The sequence below is a fragment of the Arachis stenosperma genome, chromosome 10, assembly GCF_014773155.1.
Source record: "Arachis stenosperma cultivar V10309 chromosome 10, arast.V10309.gnm1.PFL2, whole genome shotgun sequence".
Taxonomy (NCBI): Eukaryota; Viridiplantae; Streptophyta; class Magnoliopsida; order Fabales; family Fabaceae; genus Arachis; species Arachis stenosperma.
Genome location: NC_080386.1, coordinates 110,567,298 through 110,585,226, shown reverse-complemented (window position 1 = coordinate 110,585,226; position 17,929 = coordinate 110,567,298). Strand labels below are relative to the sequence as shown.

Sequence of the window (17,929 nt, the reverse complement as noted above, 5' to 3'; positions counted from 1 at the left end):
CAAGACAAATAAAAGTAGAAGAGAAATCCTAAATCCTAAAACCTAAGAGAGAGGAGAGAGCCTCTCTCTCTAAAAACTACATCTAAAACCTAAAAATTCTATGTATGAAAAGTTCTCTCAATCAATGGATTCCTCCACTCTGTAGCCTCTAATCTATATTTTCTTGGCCGAAAACTGGGTCAAAAACAGCCCAGAAATTGCCCCCAACAATTTCTGATATATCCAACACGTGCGCATGTCACGCGTACGCGTCGTCTACGCATACGCGTGGATTGAACTTTCGCTAGGTCATGTGTATGTGTGATTGACGCATGTGCGTCACCCAACAGCCAGGCAGCTATAGCAAATTATATATTGTTGTGAAGCCCCGGATGTTAGCTTTCCAACACAACTAAAACCGCTTCATTTGAACCTCTGTAGCTCAAGTTATGACAGTTTGAGTGCGAGGAGGTCAGGGTTGACAGCTTTGCAGTTCCTTCAGCTTCTTGTATTCCTTCCACTTTTGTATGCTTCTTTTCCATCCTCTAAGCTATTTCTACCCTGTGTTCTCTAAAAACACTTAACATACATATCAAGGCATCGAATGGTAATAAGAGAGGATTAAACATAGCAAAATTAAGACCAAAGAAGCATGTTTTCAATCATAGCACAAAATCAAGAAGGAAAATGTAAAACATGCGATTTACATGAATAAGTGTGAGAATAGTGGATAAAATCTACTCAATTATGCACAAGATGTACAACGATATAGTGGTGCATCATGCCTCAAATAAACGAACACAAGGAATTTTTTCCGAGAGAATGAACATCTCTGAAACCTTAACATTCTCACCATCATTGTCTTTACTTTCACTTTTTGGTACTTTTATTGTCCTCTGTTTACTGAAAGAGCAAATTGTCGGCTTAGAATTTTCTTCTCGGTTAGAGAAAATAACTTCATTGCAAGTATAGTTTCCAACCGACAAGCAGTGGTCAATCAAAGTTTAGATTTTGGTTGTCACAAGTCCAACCCAATAAAGATAACTAAGAGTTTTAGTCCCGGGTCATTCTCCCTAGGAATCACAATCGAGTGCTCAATTATTGGTTATGAGTTTCACGTGTTGGGTTGATAAAAGTGCAAGGAAATAAATGACAAGAAAGTAAATAAAGCAAGTAACTAAAGAAAGCAAGTAATAAAGAGAGGCATTCATGGAAAGGATTGAGAATGTAGGCTTTCTATCCTAGTCATTAATCATAATACAATAATTAACAAGAGCTAATCCTATTTAGTCATCTCCAATATTGGAAGAAAGTATAATGTTATCTTCACTTGAGAGAAAGTCAAATAAGACTAGTTAATCTCAATCCAAAAGTCCTAATCAACATACTAATTGAATTAGCAAGAGATTAGAGTAAATGGAAACAATATTAACTAATAACTCTAGATCACCATTATGAGTTGGGTATTAATGACTCAAGATTGCCTAATTTCTCTTTCCAAACCAAGAATGCTCAAAATCTACTCTAACATCCAACTAAGTATTTTATCAAATACTTGGAAGGCATAAAAGGAAAGTATGGTAAAAGTGCAATAATACTAAAATCTACAACTACCAATTACAAGAAATTAACAATAGCAACTCAATTAATCATCAAAGAAACATAAAACATGAATTGCATTAAAAGGAAATGAAAATTAACAAGAGTTCATCAACACAAAAATGACCTAAAGGGGAAAATTAATAAGAAGAACTAAGAGAGCAAAGATATAATAACAAGAAATTGAGAGGAAAACAAGATGAAAACAAGAATTAAACCTAAATCTAAAGGAGATCTAACCTAATTCTAACCTAATTCTAGAGAGAAGAGGGAGTTTCTCTCTTTAGAAACTACCTAAAACATGATTTTTAACCTAATCTAATTGCTCCCCCTTGACCCATCTTGAGTTCTGCATTAAATAGCCTGAGAAATGAGTTGGATTTGGGTCTGAGAAGCTCAGAAATTGCCTCAGCGTATTCACTTTAATGAGGTCACGTGCTGATTGTGACGCGTACGCATAGGTCACGTGTACGTGTCGTTTGGCTTTTTCTTGTCACGCGTATGCATCGCCTGGACACCTTCCTCTTCACGCGTGCGTGTCTGTCACGCGTGCGCGTCGCTCTAAGCTCTCCAAATCCTTGTTTTTCCATGAATTCTCCATCTTGCATGCTTTTCTCTTCACCTCTTTGATCCATTCCTTGCTCTTTCAATCCTGAATTCACTAACAAACGTATCAAGGCATCGAGTAGAATTTAAGGTGAATTAAAATTGGCAAATTTAAGGCATAAAAAGCATGTTTTCACTCTTAAGCACAAATTTAGGGAGAATTACAAAACCATGCTATTTCATTGAATAAATGTGAGATAAGTTGATAAAATCTGCCTAAATTAAGCACAAGATAAACAATAAAATTGGAGTTTATCAAACTTCTCCACACTTAAACTAAGCATGTCCTCATGCTAAACTTAAGAAAGAGATAAAGGGTATTAACATTTGTTCAATACAAACTATCTACATGCAACCTATCTACATGCAAACTATCTATATGCATGCAACTTCTTGGTCAAAATAAATCAATTCGCAAGAGTACATATATGAACACAAGGGCTAAGGGTATCAACAACCAATTCAAATCCACAATTGATTTGAGTTATTGAACAGAATTTAACAAACTTGCAAGAAAATAGATGATCATAGGTGAAAACATGTAATTGAGTGATCGAACCCTCACCGGATGTGTATCCGCTCTAGTCACTCAAGTGTATAGAGTTGATTTACTCAATTCTCATCTAATCATGCTTTCTAATATTTGTTTTTATCTAACAATAAACAATTATTCCATGCATACATACAAATATCATAAGGTCTTTCCACAAGGTTGTAACGGGGCTAGAGTCAAGGTTGGATTGTATATGGTTAAGTGAGCTTGAAATTTGAATCTTTGATTGACTTAAGCTCCCACCTAACCTATATAACAACATATAAAATTCTAAAGCAAACCTAACTACCCATTCTTCACTTTTTCACAGACTCATGCATTCTCTTTTTTATCACAACCCATATGCATTGATTATTATTGAACTTCACTTTGGAAAATTTTGTCCCCTTTTTATTGCTTTTTTTCTTTCTTTTTTCTTTTTCTATATATATATATTCTTTATCTTTTTTTTCAAACTAAAGATATACAAGAGCATCAACGCATATGGTTTAATATTCAATGCATGAGTATGTACCCAATTCTCAATATTTTTAATAGAAATACAAAAACACTCTTTTATCCCAACTAATATTCTCGAATTTCCCACACTTAAATGATAAACACTCTCACTAGCCTAAGCTAATCAAAGATCCAAATTAAGGACATTTTTGTTTTTTGCTTTAAGGCTTGTAATGTGCTAAAATTAAGAACACATGGGTTTAGCATAGGCTCAAAGTTGGCTAACAATGGAAGATAAAAGGTAAGACTATTTGGGTAAGTGAGCTAATTGAAACAATGGCCTCAATCATATAAGTGCATTCATACATAAAATAATGGACATAAAGAATCAAACAAATCAAAGATTACAATCATAGAAAGAGAATAATACACACAAGAATGAAAATAAGTGGTTATATGATGTAACCACATAATTAGGCTCAAAACTCACATGCTTGTGTGTTCTTAGCTCAAAAATATGTTCCACAATATATAATTCAAACAAGTTCAAGAAAAAACTTTTTCAATCAATTGGGGTGCCCTATAGATAAAATCTTTGGAAAATTTTATTATTTTGACTAAGCTTATTATATATGTATATGCAAACTAAGGAAATGCAACAAAAATTCCTAAAAGACCTAAAAATGAAATGCAAAAGTGTTGGGATTAGAACTTTTTCACCCAAAAGAGCCGATTTGGTCAGACGACCTCCCTACACTTAAAAGTTTGCACTGTTCTCGGTGCATTCAGAGATGAACAAGGGGGTACGGCAACTTTCTAGATTGCCACCTTCAGTTGGTGGGTCAACCGGTGCTGCATGTTCTTTTTCCTGCTTCCGTTCTTGCTTATGATGACCCATCCATGAAAAATAGAAAATAGCACCGTAAGATGAGAAAATACAAAAGCAGGAAAGCGTAAATTATTGGAATGAGATAAATCACTAGAATTGAGTAAGTGAATTAGTGTGACATTGATGAAAAATAGGTGTATGAGTTCTAAGATTGCGTGCGGTTTAGAACTCACACACTAGCATAGAGAGCTATGTCACAATTACACAAAAGAAGTATGCACTTCACTCATTCTAGTGTGCTTGAGATACTTCAAAAAAAAACTTGTAGGCTAAGACAACCAAACAAGCAATAAAAAAAACATAAAAGCATTCAAACAAAGATCAAGCAATTGTGAATTGGATAATGAATGGACATGGATTGTTGTGCAAGGTAACTTTTATGAACAAAATGAAATATGAAACTCACACATCAATCAATGACGCATATGGAATTTTATTTGCAACACCTAAGTGACATAGAGGTGGAACACATGGGTGCTATGGAACTTAGAAAAAAGAAGATAGAAATTAAACTCAATCACATGGAAAGCATGATCCACAAAGCTTTACAAAGCTCAAAAATATGTTACTAGGTAAGCTTTCGATCCAATTCCACAATTCCAAAATCTTAATGCATGAAATAGGTGATGTAAATAAGGGTCAATCATAACAAGCATCACCTAATAAAAAATGCATTGATAATACACAATTACCTCATCATAGATAATGTAATCAATTCACATGCTAGCCAAAACATGCAATTCAAAATATTTAGAACGCGTTGAAGGAAATGTCATATACTTGGTATTAACAAATGTTAAACATGAAAAACTCAAAACCAAGTAACAAAATATAACCTCCATAAAGTATCCAACAATGAATATTAACAAAAATTGATGTTAAGATAACATCCTATCAGTAATCAGTAGCAATTGATGGCAAACAAGATTAGTAATCCAACACTTATCATGAAAATAATAATTAAACAAAAATTAAACTAACAAACTAACTAAAAGAGTTTGTGATAGATGGTGATTGGTAGTGTTGGATGATGGTTAAAGTAGGGAAAGAAAAGAGAAGAAGAGAGAAGAGCAGGAAAGAAAAGGGATGAAAAGAAGAAAAGAAGAGTGGTGAAACAGGGCAAGGGGTCACGCACACGCCTGGATTGCAGAAGTGAGGTGAGACGCGTATGCATCGTCGACGCGCATGCGTGGGTGAAGAGAGAGACAGATGACGCGTACGCGTGGGCCAGAATTGTGCTAGAGGCACAATTTCAGCACACTACACGCGTAACTCTCAGGTTTTTGTATTGGGCATGGAAAATGTGGTGGTCACGCGTACGCATGGGTGAGGCATACGCCTGAGGGGTTGAAAACTCGAATTCACGCGTATGCGTGGGTGACACGTACGCGTGGCTGGGTGCTTTGTTTTTCAAAATTTTTCAATTTCTTGCACCAAATCAAGCATTCCAAACCTCTAAACAGCTACTGGTGCGGAAATTGTGAACAATACTTTTCACAACTCTCATAATCCCCGGTCATGAACCCCAAAAACTTGGTGTTCAATCCCATGGCATTACACAACTTCGCACAACTAACCAGCAAGTGCACTGGGTCGTCCAAGTAATAAACCTTACGCGAGTAAGGGTCGATCCCACGGAGATTGTTGGTATGAAGCAAGCTATGGTCACCTTGTAAATCTTAGTCAGGCAGACTCAAATGGGTATAGTGATATACGAATAAAGCATAAAGATAAAGATAGAGGTACTTATGTAATTCATTGGTAGGAACTTCAGATAAGCGTATGAAGATGCCTTCCCTTCCGTCTCTCTGCTTTCCTACTGTCTTCATCCAATCCTTCTTACTCCTTTCCATGGCAAGCTCATGCAAGGGTTTCACCGTTGTCAGTGGCTACCTCCCATCCTCTCAGTGAAAATGTTCCTATGCTCTGTCACAGCATATGGCTAATCAGCTGTCGGTTCTCGGTCAGGCCGGAATAGAATCCAGTGATTCTTTTGCGTCTGTCACTAACGCCCCGCCTGCTAGGAGTTTGAAGCACGTCACAGTCATTCAATCATTGAATCCTACTCAGAATACCACAGACAAGGTTAGACCTTCCGGATTCTCTTGAATGCCGTCATCAGTTCTCGCCTATACCACGAAGACTCTGATCTCACGGAATGGCTGGCTTGTTTGTCAGGCGAGCACTCGGTTGTCAGGCGATCAACCATGCATCGTGTATCAGGAATCCAAGAGATAAACACTAGAGCCTTGTTTGCTTGTAGAACAGAAGTGGTTGTCAGTCACCTTGTTCATAAGTGAGAATGATGATGAGTGTCACGAATCATCACATTCATCAAGTTGAAGAACAAGTGATATCTTGGACAAAGAACAAGCGGAATTGAATAGAAGAACAATAGTAATTGCATTAATACTCGAGGTACAGCAGAGCTCCACACCTTAATCTATGGTGTGTAGAAACTCCACCGTTGAAAATACATAAGAACAAGGTCTAGGCATGGCCGAATGGCCAGCCTCCCAAAGTGAGTTCAATCATAAAAACATGATCAAAAGCCCTTCTAATACAATAGCAAAAGGTCCTACTTATAGAAAACTAGTAGCCTAAGGTTTACAGAGATGAGTAAATGACATAAAAATCCACTTCCGGGCCCATTTGGTGTATGCTTGGGCTGAGCAATGAAGCAATTTCGTGTAGAGACTCTTCTTGGAGTTAAACGCCAGCTTTTATGCCAGTTTGGGCGTTTAACTCCCATTTAGGTGCCAGTTCCGGCGTTTAACGCTGGAATTTCTGAGGGTGACTTTGAACGCCGGTTTAGGCCATCAAATCTTGGGCAAAGTATGGACTATCATATATTGCTGGAAAGCCCAGGATGTCTACTTTCCAACGCCGTTGAGAGCGCGCCAATTGGGCTTCTGTAGCTCCAGAAAATCCACTTCGAGTGCAGGGAGGTCAGAATCCAACAGCATCTGCAGTCCTTTTCAGTCTCTGGATCAGATTTTTGCTCAGGTCCCTCAATTTCAGCCAGAAAATACCTGAAATCACAGAAAAACACACAAACTCATAGTAAAGTCCAGAAAAGTGAATTTTAACTAAAAACTAATAAAAATATACTAAGAACTCAACTAAAACTACTAAAAACATACTAAAAACAATGCCAAAAAGGGTACAAATTATCCGCTCATCACAACACCAAACTTAAATTGTTGCTTGTCCTCAAGCAACTGAAGATCAAATAGGATAAAAAGAAGAGAATATACTATAGACTCCAAATTATCAATGAAACTTAGCTCCAAATTAGATGAGCGGGACTAGTAGCTTTTTGCCTCCGAACAGTTTTGGCATCTCACTTTATCCTTTGAAATTCAGAATGATTGGCTTCTTTAGGAACTCAGAATCCAGATAGTGTTATTGATTCTCCTAGTTAAGTATGATGATTCTTGAACACAGCTACTTATTGAGTCTTGGCCGTGGCCCAAAGCACTCTGTCTTCCAGTATTACCACCAGATACATACATGCCACAGACACATAATTGGGTGAACCTTTTCAGATTGTGACTCAGCTTTGCTAGAGTCCCCAATTAGAGGTGTCCAGGATTCTTAAGCACACTCTTTTTGCCTTGGATCACAACTTTATTTCTTTCTTTTTCTTTTCTTTTTCTTTTCTTTTTCTTTCTCCCCTTTTTTTTCGTTTTTTTTTGAATTCACTACTTTTTCTTGCTTCAAGAATCATTTTTATGATTTTTCAGATCCTCAGTAACATGTCTCCTTTTTCATCATTCTTTCAAGAGCCAACAATTTTAACATTCATGAACAACAAATTCAAAAGACATATGCACTGTTCAAGCATACATTCAGAAAACAAAAAGTATTGTCACCACATCAAACTAATTAAGCTAGTTTTAAAGATGAATTCGAAATCCTGTACTTCTTGTTCTTTTGTGATTAAAACATTTTTCATTTAAGAAAGGTGATGGATTCATAGGACATTCATAACTTTAAGGCATAGACACTAAGACACTAATGATCACAAGACACAAACATAGATAAACATAAGCACTAAAATTCGAAAAACAGAAAATAAAGAACAAGGAGATTAAAGAACGGGTCCACCTTAGTGAGGGCGGCTCTTTCTTCCTCTTGAAGATCCAATGGAGTGCTTGAGCTCCTCAATGTCTCTTCCTTGTCTTTGTTGCTCCTCTCTCATGATCCTTTGATCTTCTCTAATTTCATGGAGGATGATGGAGTGTTCTTGATGCTCCACCCTTAGTTGTCCCATGTTGGAACTCAATTCTCCTAGGGAGGTGTTCAGTTGCTCCCAATAGTCTTGTGGAGGAAAGTGCATCCCTTGAGGCATCTCAGGGATCTCATGATGAGAGGGGTCTCTTGTTTGCTCCATCCTTTTCTTAGTGATGGGCTTGTGGTTATGCCTTCTCAGTTGAACCGGCTTCCCTCTTGAGTTTTTCTTCCATTGAGTGCCCTCTTCACAAATGTTTATGAGGACTTGGTCCAACCTTTGATCAAAGTTGACCCTTCTTCATGGCCACAACTTCATAGAAGTGGTCTTGATGCACCCTTGAGATGAATCTCTCCATCTCCCATGACTCGGATGAGGAGGCTTTTGCCTTCCCTTTCCTCTTTTTATAGGTTTCTCCGGCCTTGGATGCCATAAATGGTTATGGAAAAACAAAAAGAAATGCTTTTACCATACCAAACTTAAAAGGTTTGCTCGTCCTCGAGCAAAAGAAGAAAGAAGAGAGTAGAAGAAGAAGAAATGAGGAAGAAGGGAATGGCTTTGTGTTCGGCCAAAGAGGGGGAGAAGTGGTGTTTAGGTTGTGTGAAAATGAAGGGGTGAAGAAGGGTTTATATAGGAGAGGGGGAAGGGTAAGGTTCGGTCAAGTGAGGGTGGGTTTGAATTTGAATGGTGAGGTAGGTGGGGTTTTATGAAGGATGGATGTGAGTGGTGAAGAGGAAGAAGGGATTTGATAGGTGAAGGGTTTTTGGGGAAGAGGAGTTGAGGTGATTGGTGAATGGATGAAGAAGAGAGAGAGAGTGGTGGGGTTGGTGGGGATCCTGTGGGGTCCACAGATCCTGTGGTGTCAAGGAAAAGTCATCCCTGCACCAAATGGCATTCAAAATCACGTTTTGAGCCATTTCTGGCGTTAAACGCCGGGCTGGTGCCCATTCCTGGCGTTTAACGCCAGGTTCTTGCCCTTTTCTGGCGTTTAACGCCAGTCTGGTGCCCCTTTCTGGCGTTAAACGCCCAGAATGGTGCCAGACTGGGCGTTAAACGCCCATCTGCTAGCCTCACTGGCGTTTAAACGCCAGTGGGTTCTTCCTCCAGGGTGTGCTGTTTTTCTTCCTGTTTTTCAGTCTGTTCTTGCTTTTTCAATTGATTTTGTGACTTCTCATGATCATCAACCTACAAAAAAAAACATAAAATAACAAAAGAAATAGATAAAATATAACATTGGGTTGCCTCCCAACAAGCGCTTCTTTAATGTCAGTAGCTTGACAGATGGCTCTCATGGAGCCTCACAGATACTCAGAGCAATGTTGGGACCTCCCAACACCAAACTTAGAGTTTGAATGTGGGGGTTCAACACCAAACTTAGAGTTTGGTTGTGGCCTCCCAACACCAAACTTAGAGTTTGACTGTGGGGGCTCTGTTTGACTCTGAATTGAGAGAAGCTCTTCAAGCTTCCTCTCCATGGTGACAGAGGGATATCCTTGAGCCTTAAACACAAAGGATTCTTCATTCACTTGAATGATCAGTTCGCCTCTATCAATATCAATCACAGCCTTTGCTGTGGCCAGGAAGGGTCTGCCAAGGATGATGGTTTCATCCATGCACTTCCCAGTCTCTAGGACTATGAAATCAGCAGGGATGTAATGGTCTTCAATCTTCACCAGAACATCCTCTACAAGTCCATGAGCTTGTTTTCTTGAGTTGTCTGCCATCTCTAATGAGATTCTTGCAACTTGCACCTCAAAGATCCCTAGCTTCTCCATTACAGAGAGAGGCATGAGGTTCACACTTGACCCTAAGTCACACAGAGCCTTCTTGAAGGTCATGGTGCCTATGGTACAAGGTATTGAAAACTTCCCAGGATCTTGTCTCTTTTGAGGTAATTTTTGCCTAGACAAGTCATCCAGTTCTTTGGTGAGCAAAGGAGGTTTATTCTCCCAAGTCTCATTTCCAAATAACTTGTCATTTAGCTTCATGATTGCTCCAAGATATTTGGCAACTTGCTCTTCAGTGACATACTCATCCTCCTCAGAGGAAGAATACTCATCAGAGCTCATGAAAGGCAGAAGTAAGTCCAGTGGAATCTCTATGGTCTCATTTTGAGCCTCAGATTCCCATGGTTCCTCATTGGGGAACTCAGTGGAGGTCAGTGCACGCCCATTGAGGTCTTCCTCAGTGGCGTTCACTTCCTCTCCTTCCTCTCCAAATTCGGCCATGTTGATGGCCTTGCACTCTCCTTTTGGATTTTTTTCTGTGTTGCTTGGGAGAGTACTAGGAGGGAGCTCAGTAATTTTCTTGCTCAGCTGTCCCACTTGTGCCTCCAAATTCCTTATGGAGGACCTTGTTTCAGTCATGAAACTTTGAGTGGTTTTGATTAGATCAGAGACCATGGTTGCTAAGTCAGAGGGGTTCTGCTTAGAATTCTCTGTCTGTTGCTGAGAAGATGATGGAAAAGGCTTGCCATTGCTAAACCTATTTCTTCCACCATTATTGTTATTGAAACCTTGTTGAGGTCTCTCTTGATTCTTCCATGAGAAATTTGGATGATTTCTCCATGAAGAATTATAGGTGTTTCCATAGGGTTCTCCTAGGTAGTTCACCTCTTCCATTGAAGGGTTCTCAGGATCATAGGCTTCTTCTTCAGATGAAGCATCCTTAGTACTGCTTGGTGCATTTTGCATTCCAGACAGACTTTGAGAAATCAAATTGACTTGTTGAGTCAATATCTTGTTCTGAGCCAAAATGGCATTCAGAGTATCAATCTCAAGAACTCCTTTCTTCTGATTAGTCCCATTGTTCATAGGATTCCTTTCAGAAGTGTACATGAATTGGTTATTTGCAACCATTTCAATTAGCTCTTGAGCTTCTATAGGCGTCTTCTTCAAATGAAGAGATCCTCCAGCAGAGCTATCCAAAGACATTTTGGATAGTTCAGAGAGACCATCATAGAAAATACCTATGATGCTCCATTCAGAAAGCATGTCAGAAGGACATTTTCTGATTAATTGTTTGTATCTTTCCCAAGCTTCATAGAGGGATTCTCCATCCTTCTGTCTGAAGGTTTGGACTTCCACTCTAAGCTTACTCAATTTTTGAGGTGGAAAGAACTTTGCCAAGAAGGCATTGACTAGCTTTTCCCATGAGTCCAGGCTTTCTTTAGGTTGTGAGTCCAACCATGTCCTAGCTCTGTCTCTTACAACAAAAGGGAATAGCATAAGTCTGTAGACCTCAGGGTCAACCCCATTAGTCTTGACAGTGTCACAGATTTGCAAGAATTCAGCTAAAAACTGATGGGGATCTTCCAATGGAAGTCCATGAAACTTGCAATTCTGTTGCATTAGAGAAACTAATTGAGGCTTAAGCTCAAAGTTGTTTGCTCCAATGGCAGGGATAGAGATGCTTCTCCCATAGAAGTCGGGAGTAGGTGCAGTAAAGTCACCTAGCACCTTCCTTGCATTGTTGGCATTGTTGTTGTTTTCGGCTGCCATGTGTTCTTCTTCTTTGAAGATTTTTGTTAGGTCCTCTGCAGAGAGTTGTGCCTTAGCATCTCTTAGCTTTTGCTTCAAGGTCCTTTCAGGTTCAGGATCAGCTTCAACAAGAATGCTTTTGTCTTTGTTCCTGCTCATATGAAAGAGAAGAGAACAAGAAAATGTGGAATCCTCTATGTCACAGTATAGAGATTCCTTGAGGTGTCAGAGGAAAAGAAAAGTAGAAGACAGAAGTAGAAAATTCGAACTTATCAAAGAAGATGGAGTTCGAATTTTACATTAAGGAATAGTGTTAGTCCATAAATAGAAGGATGTGAGAAGAAGGGAAGTAATTTTCGAAAATTAAGTAAAGGATTTTGAAAATATTTTTGAAAAACACTACTTGATTTTCGAAAATGAAAGTGGAAAAGAAATCAAGTGTTTTTTTTTGAAAAAGATTTTGAAATTAGAAATCAAAAAGATTTGATTGAAAACTATTTTGAAAAAGATGTGGTTAAGAAGATATGATTAGTTTTAAAAAAATTAAGTGATTGGGAAGATATGATTTGAAAACAATTTTAAAAAGATTTGATTTTAAAAATTAATGACTTGCCTAACAAGAAAAGATATGATTCAAACATTAAACCTTTCTCAACAGAAAAGGCAACATACTTGAAATGTTGAATCAAATCATTAATTGGTAGCAAGTATCTTTGTAAAAGGAAAGAAATTAATTTTGAAAACATTTGATTGAAAAGATATGATTTGAAAAAGATTTGATTTTGAAAAACTTTGAAAACTTGAAAAAAATTGATTTGAAAACAAAATTCTTTCCCCTTGTGCCATCCTGGCGTTAAACGCCCAGAATGGTGCACATTCTGGCGTTTAACGCCCAAAACTATACCCTTTTGGGCGTTAAACGCCCAACCAGGTACCCTGGCTGGCGTTTAAACGCCAGTCTGTCCTTCTTCACTGGGCGTTTTGAACGCCCAGCTTTTTCTGTGCAATTCCTCTGCTGTATGTTCTGAATCTTCAATTCTCTGTATTATTGACTTGAGAAGACACAAATTAAAAATATTTTTGGATTTTTAATAATCAAAATGCAACTAAAATCAAATAACAATGCATGCAAGACACCAAACTTAGCAGTTTGTATACTACTGGCACTAACAAAATGAGAATGCATATGAGACATATAAACACTCAAGTCAAGAGAATTAAAAATCAGAGTAATAAAATCATCAAGAACAACTTGAAGATTAATGAAGACACATGCATGAATGCAAAAAGAACAGAAACATGCAATTGACACCAAACTTAACATGAGACTCTAGACTCAAACAAGAAACATAAAATATTTTTGATTTTTATGATTTTGTAATTTTTTTTGTGCTTTTTCGAAAATTATATGGAAAAGAAAAACAAAGGTATCAAAATTCTTAATAAGAATTCCAGGAATCATGCAATGTTAGTCTAAAGCTTTAGTCTAAAGGAATTAGACATGGCTAGCCAAGCTTCAGCAGGACATTGCATTCAAGAGCTAAATTGATGAGAATCAATCAGCTTTGGTGATGATAAGAACATCACCTTGAAACACTAGAATTCATTCTTAAGAACTCTGAAGAAAAATACCTAATCTAAGCAACAAGATGAACCGTCAGTTGTCCATACACAAAACAATCCCCGGCAACGGCGCCAAAAACTTGGTGCGCGAAATTGTGAACAATACTTTTCACAACTCTCATAATCCCCAGTCATGAACCCCAAAAACTTGGTGTTCAATCCCATGGCATTACACAACTTCGCACAACTAACCAGCAAGTGCACTGGGTCGTCCAAGTAATAAACCTTACGCGAGTAAGGGTCGATCCCACGGAGATTGTTGGTATAAAGCAAGCTATGGTCACCTTGTAAATCTTAGTCAGGCAGACTCAAATGGGTATAGTGATATACGAATAAAGCATAAAGATAAAGATAGAGGTACTTATGTAATTCATTGGTAGGAACTTCAGATAAGCGTATGAAGATGCCTTCCCTTCCGTCTCTCTGCTTTCCTACTGTCTTCATCCAATCCTTCTTACTCCTTTCCATGGCAAGCTCATGCAAGGGTTTCACCGTTGTCAGTGGCTACCTCCCATCCTCTCAGTGAAAATGTTCCTATGCTCTGTCACAGCATATGGCTAATCAGCTGTCGGTTCTCGGTCAGGCCGGAATAGAATCCAGTGATTCTTTTGCGTCTGTCACTAACGCCCCGCCTGCTAGGAGTTTGAAGCACGTCACAGTCATTCAATCATTGAATCCTACTCAGAATACCACAGACAAGGTTAGACCTTCCGGATTCTCTTGAATGCCGTCATCAGTTCTCGCCTATACCACGAAGACTCTGATCTCACGGAATGGCTGGCTCGTTTGTCAGGCGAGCACTCGGTTGTCAGGCGATCAACCATGCATCGTGTATCAGGAATCCAAGAGATAAACACTAGAGCCTTGTTTGCTTGTAGAACAGAAGTGGTTGTCAGTCACCTTGTTCATAAGTGAGAATGATGATGAGTGTCACGAATCATCACATTCATCAAGTTGAAGAACAAGTGATATCTTGGACAAAGAACAAGCGGAATTGAATAGAAGAACAATAGTAATTGCATTAATACTCGAGGTACAGCAGAGCTCCACACCTTAATCTATGGTGTGTAGAAACTCCACCGTTGAAAATACATAAGAACAAGGTCTAGGCATGGCCGAATTGCCAGCCTCCCAAAGTGAGTTCAATCATAAAAACATGATCAAAAGCCCTTCTAATACAATAGCAAAAGGTCCTACTTATAGAAAACTAGTAGCCTAAGGTTTACAGAGATGAGTAAATGACATAAAAATCCACTTCCGGCCCCATTTGGTGTGTGCTTGGGCTGAGCAATGAAGCAATTTCGTGTAGAGACTCTTCTTGGAGTTAAACGCCAGCTTTTATGCCAGTTTGGGCGTTTAACTCCCATTTAGGTGCCAGTTCCGGCGTTTAACGCTGGAATTTCTGAGGGTGACTTTGAACGCCGGTTTGGGCCATCAAATCTTGGGCAAAGTATGGACTATCATATATTGCTGGAAAGCCCAGGATGTCTACTTTCCAATGCCGTTGAGAGCGCGCCAATTGGGCTTCTGTAGCTCCAGAAAATCCACTTCGAGTGCAGGGAGGTCAGAATCCAACAGCATCTGCAGTCCTTTTCAGTCTCTGGATCAGATTTTTGCTCAGGTCCCTCAATTTCAGCCAGAAAATACCTGAAATCACAGAAAAACACACAAACTCATAGTAAAGTCCAGAAAAGTGAATTTTAACTAAAAACTAATAAAAATATACTAAGAACTCAACTAAAACTACTAAAAACATACTAAAAACAATGCCAAAAAGGGTACAAATTATCCGCTCATCACAACACCAAACTTAAATTGTTGCTTGTCCTCAAGCAACTGAAGATCAAATAGGATAAAAAGAAGAGAATATACTATAGACTCCAAATTATCAATGAAACTTAGCTCCAAATTAGATGAGCGGGACTAGTAGCTTTTTGCCTCCGAACAGTTTTGGCATCTCACTTTATCCTTTGAAATTCAGAATGATTGGCTTCTTTAGGAACTCAGAATCCAGATAGTGTTATTGATTCTCCTAGTTAAGTATGATGATTCTTGAACACAGCTACTTATTGAGTCTTGGCCGTGGCCCAAAGCACTCTGTCTTCCAGTATTACCACCGGATACATACATGCCACAGACACATAATTGGGTGAACCTTTTCAGATTGTGACTCAGCTTTGCTAGAGTCCCCAATTAGAGGTGTCCAGGGTTCTTAAGCACACTCTTTTTGCCTTGGATCACAACTTTATTTCTTTCTTTTTTCTTTTCTTTTTCTTTTCTTTTTCTTTCTCCCCTTTTTTTTCGTCGTTTTTTTTTTAATTCACTACTTTTTCTTGCTTCAAGAATCATTTTTATGATTTTTCAGATCCTCAGTAACATGTCTCCTTTTTCATCATTCTTTCAAGAGCCAACAATTTTAACATTCATGAACAACAAATTCAAAAGACATATGCACTGTTCAAGCATACATTCAGAAAACAAAAAGTATTGTCACCACATCAAACTAATTAAGCTAGTTTTAAAGATGAATTCGAAATCCTGTACTTCTTGTTCTTTTGTGATTAAAACATTTTTCATTTAAGAAAGGTGATGGATTCATAGGACATTCATAACTTTAAGGCATAGACACTAAGACACTAATGATCACAAGACACAAACATAGATAAACATAAGCACTAAAATTCGAAAAACAGAAAATAAAGAACAAGGAGATAAAAGAACGGGTCCACCTTAGTGAGGGCGGCTCTTTCTTCCTCTTGAAGATCCAATGGAGTGCTTGAGCTCCTCAATGTATCTTCCTTGTCTTTGTTGCTCCTCTCTCATGATCCTTTGATCTTCTCTAATTTCATGGAGGATGATGGAGTGTTCTTGATGCTCCACCCTTAGTTGTCCCATGTTGGAACTCAATTCTCCTAGGGAGGTGTTCAGTTGCTCCCAATAGTCTTGTGGAGGAAAGTGCATCCCTTGAGGCATCTCAGGGATCTCATGATGAGAGGGGTCTCTTGTTTGCTCCATCCTTTTCTTAGTGATGGGCTTGTGGTTATGCCTTCTCAGTTGAATCGGCTTCCCTCTTGAGTTTCTCTTCCATTGAGTGCCCTCTTCACAAATGTTTATGAGGACTTGGTCCAACCTTTGATCAAAGTTGACCCTTCTTCATGGCCACAACTTCATAGAAGTGGTCTTGATGCACCCTTGAGATGAATCTCTCCATCTCCCATGACTCGGATGAGGAGGCTTTTGCCTTCCCTTTCCTCTTTTTATAGGTTTCTCCGGCCTTGGATGCCATAAATGGTTATGGAAAAACAAAAAGCAATGCTTTTACCACACCAAACTTAAAAGGTTTGCTCGTCCTCGAGCAAAAGAAGAAAGAAGAGAGTAGAAGAAGAAGAAATGAGGAAGAAGGGAATGGCTTTGTGTTCGGCCAAAGAGGGGGAGAAGTGGTGTTTAGGTTGTGTGAAAATGAAGGGGTGAAGAAGGGTTTATATAGGAGAGGGGGAAGGGTAAGGTTCGGTCAAGTGAGGGTGGGTTTGAATTTGAATGGTGAGGTAGGTGGGGTTTTATGAAGGATGGATGTGAGTGGTGAAGAGGAAGAAGGGATTTGATAGGTGAAGGGTTTTTGGGGAAGAGGAGTTGAGGTGATTGGTGAATGGATGAAGAAGAGAGAGAGAGTGGTGGGGTTGGTGGGGATCCTGTGGGGTCCACAGATCCTGTGGTGTCAAGGAAAAGTCATCCCTGCACCAAATGGCATTCAAAATCACGTTTTGAGCCATTTCTGGCGTTAAACGCCGGGCTGGTGCCCATTCCTGGCGTTTAACGCCAGGTTCTTGCCCTTTTCTGGCGTTTAACGCCAGTCTGGTGCCCCTTTCTGGCGTTAAACGCCCAGAATGGTGCCAGACTGGGCGTTAAACGCCCATCTGCTAGCCTCACTGGCGTTTAAACGCCAGTGGGTTCTTCCTCCAGGGTGTGCTGTTTTTCTTCCTGTTTTTCAGTCTGTTCTTGCTTTTTCAATTGATTTTGTGTCTTCTCATGATCATCAACCTACAAAAAAAACATAAAATAACAAAAGAAATAGATAAAATATAACATTGGGTTGCCTCCCAACAAGCGCTTCTTTAATGTCAGTAGCTTGACAGATGGCTCTCATGGAGCCTCACAGATACTCAGAGCAATGTTGGGACCTCCCAACACCAAACTTAGAGTTTGAATGTGGGGGTTCAACACCAAACTTAGAGTTTGGTTGTGGCCTCCCAACACCAAACTTAGAGTTTGACTGTGGGGGCTCTGTTTGACTCTGAATTGAGAGAAGCTCTTCAAGCTTCCTCTCCATGGTGACAGAGGGATATCCTTGAGCCTTAAACACAAAGGATTCTTCATTCACTTGAATGATCAGTTCGCCTCTATCAACATCAATCACAGCCTTTGCTGTGGCCAGGAAGGGTCTGCCAAGGATGATGGTTTCATCCATGCACTTCCCAGTCTCTAGGACTATGAAATCAGCAGGGATGTAATGGTCTTCAATCTTCACCAGA

The 17,929-nt window shown here is 39.1% G+C and overlaps 1 non-coding gene across 1 annotated transcript; it reads left to right on the top strand.

Moving 5' to 3' along the window:
* Window positions 1-11,285: 11,285 nt before the first annotated feature.
* Window positions 11,286-11,393, top strand: LOC130959514 (small nucleolar RNA R71). The gene has a single exon (XR_009078589.1). It is a non-coding gene; the product is annotated as a small nucleolar RNA R71 (small nucleolar RNA).
* Window positions 11,394-17,929: the final 6,536 nt, after the last annotated feature.